The 12,898-nt window shown below is 45.2% G+C and overlaps 1 pseudogene; it reads left to right on the forward strand.

Annotated features, from left to right (window-relative positions):
* Positions 1 to 403: 403 nt before the first annotated feature.
* LOC120842115 overlaps positions 404 to 12,898 on the forward strand; it is a 30,053-nt pseudogene continuing 17,558 nt past the window's right edge.

Here is a 12,898-nt window from a genome sequence, read left to right on the forward strand (position 1 = left end):
TAGCCGTTTGTGAAGATTTGGGTCTTGGCAACGTTGGAAAAGATTCGGGAGTTTGGTTTTGACACGACCTCGTGGCTTTTGATCGACCACATCGTTTAGTACAGTCAAAGCCTTCTGTATACTCTGTGCCTGTCAAATCTCTCCCGGAGGGCCGTCGTCGTCATCGGCTTTCCTCCTCCCTTCTTCTATCCTCCCCCTCTCTCTCTTTGCTTTGCCCAACGCGAGAGGGCGGCGCGAAGTGAGGATTCTGAGGATTCAGCCGCCGAAGCAACACACCGTTCGGCGCTGTGAACTCGAAGTTGCGGATGAACTTTCGCAACGTTCCCCTTGTTCCTACGACACTTTGCTTGTGCAGTTGAGTAATTTCTTAGTTGGGTTTACGTTCACGGGGCTTTGATGGTCATTCACCGCTTCTCGAAAGGTAAGTGTACGCAACACCTTCAAAATACTTGCAGTTTCAGCGGCAGCGCCCACGTGGGAGTCACATTGTGATGGCGCGTTTAACTCTGACACGATATTACGGAAGTTATAGCGCTCTTCTATTTACAGATTGTTTGTTAACAGTAAAAAGAGCGCTAGAAAGGTCTCATTTGTACCGCTTCGGCGGATGAATGCTCGAAGCTCGCGAGACGTTTCGGCGCCTCGCAAGGTTCAGGCATTCAGAAGCAGCACGGAGGCAACGAGTGCATGCTGGACAACGTTACTAAAACACTCAGTTGGGAAACTCCCATAGAGACAGCTTTGAAAAAGTGGCCCCATACTGTCTCCGAGCTCCGAGCTAATGACGAATGCAACGCCACCATTTCTCCCGCAGCGGCCACTCGAAAAACTGCACGTGACTTCTATTTTGGCTTTAAGAACAGATACAGCGGTAGAGGTGTGCCACCCCCGTCTCCCCGGCGGACGCGCCGCGTTGAGCTACCGAAGTTAAAATGCACCTAGGGCGGGACGTGCTACCTGAAAGGCCCGCTGAGGCATGGTTGTATAAAAACAATATTAATTGTGCCGCAAAACCCTACAAACTAAAAATTTTAAAAACATAACGCGCCCCTCTTTTGGTACTAAACTCCAATAAGTTTCATACAAAAAGAGTCTTTTCCATTTGTTTTTACGCAAAAACAGGGTTTCAAAAAGCTCAAGGAGATTACAGTACAGACAAACGATAAAGAGTGGCGCTGTTGTCGCATTTAGCTCGGTGTCGGTGGACGCCAGCGGCCCAGGTTTCGACGGCGAGTTTCCCAACTGAGTGTTTTAGTAACGTTGATGCTGGAGGAGTGCGGGGCCGCTCGTTAATTCCCCCCCCCCCCCCCCCCCCCGCGCTGCGCTTACGCCGCTTCGCGGCGACAGTTTTCGGCGGCTCATTACAAAAATGTGAACCCACTTGGCCCACCCGAAAACCTTCGCGACGTCCGACTATTCGCTAGTGTCATTCGGTGAAACGTGGGCGTTCGCTAAAACGTCATTCGATCAAGTGAGTGCCTCCCATGCTGGAGCATATGGTTGGAGTCACAGCCTTGAGAAGAGACGCTCCGCGCCTCTTCTCGACACTTTTCTGGGGCCTCAGCAGAGTAGAGACTTCTTGTCATGTCAGCGACTGTAGCATTGTAGCTATGTACGGCCACATAAAGGAGTGAAACATAGGCAGTCTGTAATATGTGCGACCTGTGTTCTCTTGAGCGTTCGAGGGCTTCAAAATAACTTTGCGTTCCTGCTGTTTCAGGAGCGAATGGCGTACTGTTGTGTACCGAACTGCTGCTCAAATGCCAAGAAGACGATTCCTGGATTGTCTTTTCACGATATTCCAGCAGATGAAGACCCCGCAGGGGGCACCTGTGAAAGCAGGTGTTTGGAGAGTGGCGTCTCCACGGACCCCGAGACCCCGCAGGGGGCACCTGCACCTTAGGTGCTAGGTGCTTGGTGAGTAGCGTCACCACGGACCCCAGCCACGTGGGCCACCATACCCGCACGCAGGGGCACCTACTTTTGTAGGTGCTTGGTGAGTGGCGTCACTACGAACCCCGAGCCATGTGGGTTCGCCCACCCACGTCTGGCTGTGCGTGGCGTACCCGTGTCCGGGGAAAAGGGGACCCTGGTGGTTGAGCTGAGCCCGGGGTATGTTTGGACCCTTCGGGGCCCCCCGGGCGAGGCAATACACCGCTTCGACCCCTGCTTCTCGTAGACGGGTGTCCTGGCTTGGCCCGACCAGGATGATTCAGTCAGTCGCCTCTTCTACCCTCTTCTTCCTTCTTTCACTTTTCCTCCCACCTCTTTCTCTTTTCTTCTGCACTCTCTTCCTTCCTTTTTCACCTTCTTAGGCGGCAAGGGCCAACCTTGAGTGGAAACAGGTCCTGTCCCTGCAACCACACTAGGGTATAGTGCCCGGGCAGCACTGGTAGAGTAATTGTGTCAGCCAAGCCCATCTTGCTATGGCACATTACCTACCCCCTTGTTGGGCTCCGTGGTGGGCGGTGCAACCGGGCACTGAATCTTTCTCCCATCTTTACGGGTTCTCAAGCTAAACCTCTCTCCAATCGGGCCCTGAAAAGGGTCCGCACCGAAGTTCCTAGAAAAGACACGACCCCATCTCCTCCTGCGTTCCCCAAATTTTTGGTTATGCACTCCGAAGATGACACCCCACTCTCCAAGATGTCCCCCTTTCTTGTTGCGAAAGTGCTAGAAAGTGCGGTTGGTAAGAACTGTAAAGCCAAAAAGATGCCCTCAGGTGACCTACTAGTGGAAATTGAATCCAGACAGCAGAGTACAGCACTCCTGGCATTGAACTCCGTGTCTGATCACAAAGTGACCGTTTCACCCCATCGTACACTCAATACGATTCAGGGCGCTATTTCTGAGGATGACCTGATCGATAGTTCCGACACTGAAATACTTGAAGGGCTCTCTGACCAAGGAGTTGTAGCTGTAAGGCGCATCTCCCTGCGTCGGGATGGTCAAGAGAGGAAAACGAAACACATAGTTCTAACTTTTGACTCCACCACACTCCCCGATGCTGTTAGGGCTGGCTATCTTCACTGCAGGGTTAGGCCCTATGTGCCTAATCCTCGAAGATGTTTCAAATGCCAGAGGTTTGGCCATGGCTCCCAGCATTGCCGTGGAAAAGCCACGTGTGCGAAATGTGCCCAATCTGACCACCCCGCAGAGTCCTGTACCAACGACCCACACTATGTAAACTGCGGTGATCCCCACCCTGCATACTCTCGATCCTGCAGAACGTGGAAAGAAGAAAAGGAAGTACTTAGTCTTAAAGTGAAAGAAAACCTCTCGTACCCTGAGGCACGCCGTCGCTTCGCATTCTTGCGCAAGGGCAGCTATTCGCAGGTGGTGCAGCGGGGACCTGCACCACTGATGGTAGCAGTGGCGACCCAAACGTCCATTCTGGACTATGGGAAGCCACGGCAGTCCCCCACGCCCCAGCTGAAGATTCAGCTCCCGGGGCATGTTATCTCGGCTGGGCGGTTTACGGACCCTCCAAGCCAGAGTGCGAACCCTCGCGCTCCAACAGGGCAACAGCCCGGGTCTTCTCAGGCTGTTTCCCAAACCCTAGGAGGGACCGGTGGCTGCCGCAGCCGTCCCTCCTCCGCGATCTCCTTCCAGGGAGAAGGGTCGACACTCTCGCCCACACTCCCTGGAGAGAGCATCATTGAAGGAGCGGCACGGCTCTCGTGTCGCACCTGCAGCGCCTGAGGGACAGCAACGGGTGGACTTGGGCGACGCTTCGCCCAGCACCTCCTCTGCCCCTTTGGCTGGGTCTGGTCGCGGACAGCGCATGGCGCCCCGTTCTTCAGACCCAAAGAAACCTGCAGGAAAAGCCTCGCCTCAGGAAACTGAGGCCATGGATGAGTGTGAAGTCTCCACTCCTGCGTCTGACCAAGACGACATGGAGTGGCAGACTACTAAGAGTAAACACAAAAGCAAGAAACTGGTGACCCCACCATCGTGATGTTGTACATCCTTTATTGCCCTTCGCGGCAGAGTTGACGTTTTTACTTTTACCTGTACCTTACTACTTTTACTGATTTACTAATTTTTAACTTAGTTTTAGAATAATGGCTAAATTTACTTTTATGCAGTGGAATTGCCGCGGCCTTTTACGGAATATTGACGATGTTAACTTTTTTATGGACGACCTCCGTCCTATAGCTCTCTCCTTACAAGAGACGCACCTCAATGATCATCATGTGTCTATTTTACGTCGTCACCAAGTTTTTAGAAAAGATCGTTCCACATCAAACTCATCTGGTGGAGTAGCAGTAATCGTCCAAAGTGGAGTTGCTTGTTCTCAGATTCCTCTTTCTACACCCCTTGAGGCTGTAGCTGTACGTCTCCTCTTAGACCGCTTCATCACCATTGTCTCCATCTATATTCCACCAAATTCTCCACTGCATATTCATGATCTCCATGATTTAGTTGCTCAGCTCCCTCACCCATTTTTACTTTTAGGAGATTTTAATGCCCACCATCCCTTGTGGGGTGGCACACGCCAGGACTCGCATGGTGGGGTCATTGAACGGTTTCTACTGTCATCAAGTCTCTGTCTTTTGAACAGCAGAGAGCCTACCTTTTTTAGCGCAGCTCACAACTCATTTACATCCATTGATCTTTCCATTTCATCTCCATCCTTGGTGTCTTGTTTCACATGGAGCGTTTTAAATAATCCGTTTGGAAGCGACCACTTTCCGGTTGCTCTGGAGAGCGTGAAATCTATTCCCAGTCTCATGAAACGGACTCCGCGTTGGAAGCTAGAAAAAGCAAACTGGGCTCTTTTTAGCCAAAAATCCAAGCTTGTTCCCTCTATGTTCTCTTCATTAACTCATGACGATGCCACAGCCTACATCACAGAGCATATAATTGGTGCTGCTCTTTGCTCCATCCCTCAAACTTCTTCGAACATCCCCAAGAAATGTAAGCCATGGTGGAATGAGGATTGTTCCACCACAAAGAATAACCAAGATAGGGCTTGGGGTGTCTTTCGTAGATACCCAACATCGGTTAACTTGATGGAATTCAAGAGACGCAGAGCTTGTGCCCGCTGGACTCGGAAGCAGGCTAAAGGAAAATCTTGGAGAGGTTACTTGTCCTCCATCAGCAGCTATGTTCCAGCAAAGGAAGTATGAAACCGACTTCACAAGGTCGAGGGGAAATACCGTTGTTTTACGATCCCCCTTTTTCCTTCTTCTGAAGCGTCATTGTTAGACCAGGTAAATGTGTTGGGCACTCACTTCGCTGCTGTTTCAAGCTCCGCACATTACTCTCCAGCATTCCTGAAGCGTAAGGCAAGCATGGAAAAGACGAGGCTCTGCTTCACAGGGGGAGCGTCTGCACCTTACAATCAGACATTTACAATGGTTGAGCTCGAAGTGGCTCTCAACTCCCGCAAGAAATCTGCCCCCGGTCCCGATGGAATTCACTACGACATGATCCGACACTTATCTAGAGAGTCACTCAGTGCTCTTCTCACATACTTCAATGGTCTGTGGTGTGATGCCTACTTCCCTGTTGAATGGAAGCGGACTGAAGTTATACCGCTGTTGAAACCTGGCAAGGACCCTTCCCTTCCTGCAAGTTACAGACCAATAGCATTGTCAAGTTGTCTGGGGAAAACATTTGAAAGATTAATTAACAGGAGTCTTATTTATTTTCTCGAGCAGAATGATATCTTGGATATTAATCAGTGTGGCTGTCGGCCTGAACGCTCTACAACAGACCAGTTGGTGCGGCTGGAGACCTTTGTGCGCGAGGCATTTGTCAACAGGCAGCATTGTGTATCTCTTTTCTTTGATTTGGACAAGGCCTACCCTGTTGGAAAATATCGATGATGGAAAGATGATGGAAAAGGCTCATACAAGCGTAACCGTAATATGGGACATCCTATACAAGCGAAAAGGCAGCTCCAGTATAGTGGATTACGGCGGAACGATACAGGTAGGCGGAACCATACAAGCGTGTCGTATTATGGGACATCCTATACCGGCGTAGTGGATTATGGCGGAACCATGTAGGCGGACGGAACCATACATGGATAACGTAATATGGGACATCCTATACCAGCGAAAAGGCGATACCGGCATGTTGGAGCCATATGGCTCCAACATGGTGGTTTCGCCTTTTCACTGTTGTACACGGCAATTTAGTTTTAAGCTTTACATATATGTTTAGAAAGGTCGTGAAAGCTAAATTAATGCGATTTGTGCAGGCAAGTTATATGGCCAGGCGTACGTAGTATAGGGACCTAGTCGTAACGATCAGTCAGATAATTAAATACAATTTGTTAATTAACTTTTTAATTAGTGAAAATGAAACTATGGTTTCTATTGGAAACTTGCTGAGTCACTGAAAACCACAAAATCAACTCTTTTTAGAAGGATATAATGCAGGGGTAGCATTTTACGCGTTCTGTAAAAATGCATTATTTGGACGAGTTTCTAGGTTTCAGTTTCTTATCAGAGCTCATCTTTGCGCCCACGGTCCTGTTCCCCAGGGGCTTAGACGCGCAACACACGTGCGCCTTGCTTCCCTCCATCCTACGAGGGAGGCGAGGGGGCGGCTTCGCACTGCGGCCACCGGGCAGCAGGACCGTAGGTGCAAAGATGCGCTCTGGTAAGAAACCGAAGTCTGGAAACGCGTCCAAATTGACCATTTTTTTAGAACACCATAAAACGCTGCTCTTGTCTTATATCTTCACAAAGAAAATTGATTTAGTGTGTTTTGATGATGCTTAGAAGTTTCTAATTGGAACCATGGGTCTATTTTCACTGATTAAAAATTTCAGGAACATACTATACTTAGAGAGAGGCTGAAGCGGTTTTGTATTTGAGAAAACACTTTTAAATCTTCTTCATTTTACCTCCAGAATCTCAAATATCAAAATTATTTGCTAATTTAATTAATCGAGGCTGCATAGTCATTTTTAAAGCGCTTTGAAAGCACTTCCCTAGAGAGCGACGTCACAAGAGCAGCTTTCAAAATCTTTGTTCACGCATCTTCAGCCCCTATGAAAGCTATGCACGCACATGCTATTTTTTAAAGGGGCAGAAAAATGTGTCACGACTGGTGCCAATGCGGGAGAATATACCTAGAAAACTTGCGACTGGACGCGCGGCCCTTAAGCAACACACACTTGGCGGTTGAAAGGTCTTCTTGCGATGTCACTATTGGTAGAATGTTTTTTTATGTTTTCTCACGTTTAGTTATATCTTTGTGGAAAACGAACGGGATATTCAGATTCGCGGGATAAAACCACGCGGGAATGAACCTCCATCTAGTTTTCTGAAAGAAGTCTGGCACATCTCTGTAATAAGCCGACTGATCATTACAAATTAGCCTTTTATACTATGCCGCCCTGGCCATATAACTCACGTGTACAGACTGCGTAAATGTAGCTTTTACGGTTTTTTTTTTAATCTGTAAAATATACAAAAAAACACTGTAGAATGTCCCCCAATACAATATGATTGTATGGTTCCTTTCCCGCTTGCATTGTTCAAGAAAGACTTGTGGATATCCAGCGTTTCATTGGAATGCTGGATGTCAATGAGTCTCTACATCAGTGAGTGGTTTCAAACAATTATGATGTTTGCACACCAGTAAGCTCTTATCCGAGGCTCACCAGGAGCACTAAGAGCACAGGCAAAATGTCGTGACCTGGTAAATTTGGTTGCAGGTATTTATTTTTAGAAGAACTGCATGCAGCAAAGCTTAACTTTGCTCAAAAGAAGATAATTAAAAATTCAATACTGAACAATGGTGTCCCTTGAGCTGTCAGACCAAACTCCCACTCTTGTCACTCAGGAGTTCCTAACTTGTGCGTAGAGGATCAGCACAACCCAGATTTGTGCTGCAAGCGCACCTGCAATATAAAAGTTGAAAAAACATGAGATGAAATATGAGACGTTTACAATTCTCTGTAATGTGAAATTAGAGCACAGACCTTGAACAGGAGGATGGGAGGGTATGACCCCCCACCCCCTAACCCTCCTACTCTTCTGCTCCCTCCCATTTAGCGGGAAATTTCCGATTTTAGCGGGAAAATTTGCCCACTAAATTTAGCGGGTTAAGTTTCCCAATAAATTTAGCGCGGAAATTGATGTCACATGACCTCAACACAAATGCAGTTTTTCCGCTAAAAGTAACGGGGAAAATGACGTCGCATGACCGTGTCACGTCACCCATAAAAACATTCAGTTTCTCAGCTAGACTTAGCGGAAATATTAACGTCACATGACCACAACATTAATTCAATTTCCTGCCAAGTTTAGTTGGGCGGTTACGCCGACAGCGACGCCGCGAAACGCGGAAACGGGTGCTAACAGCTGCGCTAAAAACTAAATGCATCAGGTGAAATAAAGTGAACATTAGATATACTGTAAGAAAAAGAAGAGAATCTAAGATACCGTTCTCAGATCCTTCCTTTTGTCCGTTCTCAAATGTTTTGATATCAAGAAATGCTTATCTCTTTATTCATACCCAGAGAACCCCTCCCAGTTTCAGCATGAATGCAATAAATCAATGCAGACTAGACCTAGTAAACTATAATGCACATGAAAATGAATGTTTGCCACATAGTCATGTATCAGTCAGTGGCTCAGATCTCAAAATACATTTGTATTGAGGAACATTCTTGAATAAAACTTCTGGGCTTCGAATTCAACAGTTTGTACTTCCATAAGGAACACTGTATGGCACAGATTTTTTTTGTTTTTTGTGACACATCAGAAACAGCACAACGCTGTCATCCTTGCATACCTAACAAGAATTTGTATTTTCTTTTTTTTTAGCATGGCATGTGCTATTCTAATGCCCATACAACCTCCTTTAACAAAATTTCCTTTGTATACCTTTTTATTGGTTCTTATTTAGCTCGCACGACAGATTCGGTACCTTGAATTCTCACTCGGCATCAAGTTTTATATATTAATGTAATAGCGAAAGACAAGATGTATGGACTTGAGTACGGTTCAACAAGCACAGATGCTGAGAAAAGTACTGAGGAAAACTCAAATGTCAAAATAAAAATAAGCTGGAATGTGGATACAATTATAGACATGGTCATGAATACAGTTAGCAGATTCAATATAAAGAATATGTGTTAGACGCACGCTCAAAGAAACCTGTTGCATCATTATTCATTCAAATTACTTTGCAGAACCCAGCGCTGCAGTCTCAGGTGGGAGTTCGCTGGATGAGTCTACTGAAAATGAGTGTAGACGGAAAAAGCAGTTTGATCTGCGATAATGAGCATTACATAAGTGACATGTCATTATTACTGTTACAGTGCCGAATGTTCCAAACTGTCAGTCGCATCATTCTGTGAATTCCCTCCGTACATTACAGGGTTTGGCTCTTTCGAATGCTTTGCGAGAAAAATGATGAACTGGAAATATCTAGAGTAGTTCTAGAAAAACTATTTCCAGAATCTTATCTCAGCATCGCAAAGAATATAAAAAGTTTCTAAAGACAAGGTTAGTGCAGGAGTTGAATAAACTAAATACTTTGTTTTTCGAAAACATCTTGCCGTAGTAAACGTATGAAGTTCCCCTAGGTAGAGCTAGTCATTACGGATGATTGTGCCCATTGCATACCATAAAAATTTAATTTGCGACCTACAATATTTACAAACTCAATTAACTCTGAATAAGTGGACCACTTGGCATTAAAGATTGGCCTCACCATGACTGTCTGCCAACATCTACATAATAATTTTCATGAACCTATGTATTTCAAGAAAAAATTTGGTACGAGCTGCTTAAAACACAATAGCACTTTTTAACAAGTGCTGATTGTTGGGCAAGTTGGTACGGTACGTTAGAAAACATAATTGCGCTTTGAAGGCGGGGACATGGGAAGGACAGACACCACCGAGTGCTAACTTTCAACTGATTTAATTCAAGAACCTCAGCGTAAAAACACACTGCGTCACCGCACCACATCTCAACCAATCCGTGGCCCTGCCACGGACCGCAAGTACGCCAACTCCTTATCCGCCAAGTCAATTGACGCCACACTGACACAACACGTGCCAGAACTATTTATAGCATCAGCCTCCATAATCTCTCTTACAGTCATATCTTTGTGCCTAGCAAGAACAGTAGACAAAGCAAACAATGGTTTGCACTCGCAGTGATGATCTGTCGTGTCACTGTCATGACTGCGGGTGCAAACAATTATTTGTTTCGTCTACTGTTCTTGAGAGGCACAAAGGTAGGACTGTTAGCGAGATTATGGAGGCTGACACTATAAATAGTTCCGGCACAAGTTGTGTCAGTATGGCGTCAATTGACTTGGCGGATAAGGAGTTGGCGTACTTGCGGTCCGTGGCAGAACGGATTGGTTGAGATGTGGTGCGGTGACAAAGTCCGTTTCTACGCTGAGGTTCTTGAATTAAATCAGTTGAATGTTAGCGCTCTGTTGTGTCTGTCCTTCCTATGTCCCCGTCTTCCAAGCGCAATCATGTTTTCTACCACACTTTTTAACACTAATAGAAAGCCTGTAGTGGGCCACAACTTAAGCAGTTTTCACTTCATTATGAAGAGCAATTACACATATGTGAGCCATGAATATAGGCCTGCACTGAATTTTTTTCTTAAGCTGAACGTGCTATGCTCTGTTTACTATATAAATCTTTGCAGAGCTGACAATGTGCAAGTTCCTGTTTTTTTATATTTCACATGTCCCGACTGCTGGGTGTGGTAGGGACATAAGATTGATGACACCAACGAAACACAATGATTATTTTAAGAATTTGTTTGGGTAAAGCACGAACAAGGCGATCTGCGCGAAGTTATTTCTGTGACACCGTCGAACCTACATCCGCGGGCTTTAAGTTCACATGTTAATCATGTCTGCAGACCCCTTTTTGTAATTGAAACTCCATCCAACCCAAGATTTGAATATGTTTTTTTGCATTTTAGGCTTAGTAGTGCTTTTGCTCTTCTGGTAATAGGTAAGAAAAATGCTTATTTCAAGTGGCATACCTAACACCTGGTGGCACGAGGACTCCCCTGTCGTGACGCTGATCGAAAGTCATAGGCAGGGAGATACTGCGATGCTCTTGTTGCTGGGATTATCTCCCCCATGGTCCTGGCCAGACCACAGAAAAAGATTGACTCCAAGCTTGTGGCCACTAGGATCTCCAGATCTTGAGGCACCCAAGTAGCTGAAAATAAAAACAAATCACAATCAAGTACTTGGCAGAGCTACATTAGAATGGCTAGCATATTCTTTCGTGATCAGCACATAGATCCTCTTATTTTAGTCATAGTCACCCCCCAGGACAACGCCACGTAGGCGTTAAAATGATGGGTACCGAATTAAGGCGAATGATCAAATGCATTCATTTAACCCTCTTTCGCCCCAACCTGAGAGACTTCTGTCAAATATTCACATTCAACTGTAAAGACTACAAATAAAACTACTACTGCAATGCAGAGCCGTATAGTCTGTTCTCAAATGTTTTGATTTTAAGAAATGTTTATATCTTTATTCATACCCAGAGAACCCCTCCCAGTTTCAGCATGAATGCAATAAATCAATGCAGACTAGACCTTGTAAACTATAATGCACATGAAAATTAATGTTCGCCACATAGTCATGTATGAGTCAGTGGCTCAGATCTCTAAATACATTTGTATTGAGAAACATTCTTGAATAAAACTTCTGGGCTTTGAATTCGACAGTTTGTACTTCCATAAGGAACACTGTATGGCACTGATTTTTTTTGCGACACATCAGAAACAGCACAGCAGTGTCATCCTTGCCTACCTAACAAGAATTTGTATTTTTTTTTAGCATGGCATGTGCTATTTTAATGCTTATACAGCCTCCTTTAACAAAATTTCCTTTGTAGAGCTTTCTATTGGTTCTTATTTAACTCGCACGACAGATTCGGTACGTACTCGGCATCAACAGTTTTATATATTAATGTAATAGGGAAAGACAAGATGTATGGTCTTGAGTACGGCTCAACAAGCACAGATGTTGAGAAAAGTACTGAAGAAAACTCAAACGTCAAACTAAAAATAAGCTGGAATGTGGATACATTTAAGGACACGGTCATAAATACAGTAGCAGATTCAATGTGAAGAATACGTGTTAGACGCACACTCAAAGAAACCCGTTGCATCTATATTCATTCAAATTACTTCGCAGAACCCAGCGCTGCAGTCTCGGGTGCGAGTTCGCTGAATGAGTCCACTGAAAATGAGTGCAGACGGAAAAATCAGTTTGATCTGCGAAAATGAGCATTACATAGGCAAGTGACATGGCATTATTACTGTTACAGTGCCTAATGTTTCAAACTGCCAGTCGCATCATTCTGCGAGTTCCATCCGTATATTACAGGGTTTGGCTCTCTCGAATGCTTGGCGAGAAAAATTATGAACTGGAAATGCCTAGCGTAGTTCTAGAAAAACTACTCCCAGAATCTTAACTCAGCATCGTAAAGAATATAAAAAGTTTCTAGAGAGAAGGTTAGTGCAGGAGTTGAATAAACTAAATACTTAGTTTTGCGAAACCATCTTGCCGTAGTAAACGTATAAAGTTCCCCTAGGTAGAGCTAGTCATTACGGATGATTGTGCCCATTGCATACCATAAAAATTTAATTTGCGACCTACAATATTTACACTCAACCAACTCTGAATAAGTGGAACACTTGGCACTAAAGATTGGTCTCACCATGACTGTCTGCAAACATCCACATAATAATTTCCATAAACCTATGCATTTCAAGAAAATATTTGGAGCGAGCTGTTTAAACTGCCATAACACTTTTTAACACTAATAGAAAGCCTGTAGTGGGCCACAACTTCAGCAGTTTTTACTTCATTATGAAGGGCAGTAACAAATATGTGAACCTTAAAACTAGGCCTGCACTGAATTGCTTTC

This window comes from Ixodes scapularis, unplaced genomic scaffold (genome assembly GCF_016920785.2).
Source record: "Ixodes scapularis isolate PalLabHiFi unplaced genomic scaffold, ASM1692078v2 PGA_scaffold7__128_contigs__length_106722199, whole genome shotgun sequence".
Lineage (NCBI taxonomy): Eukaryota > Metazoa > Arthropoda > Arachnida > Ixodida > Ixodidae > Ixodes > Ixodes scapularis.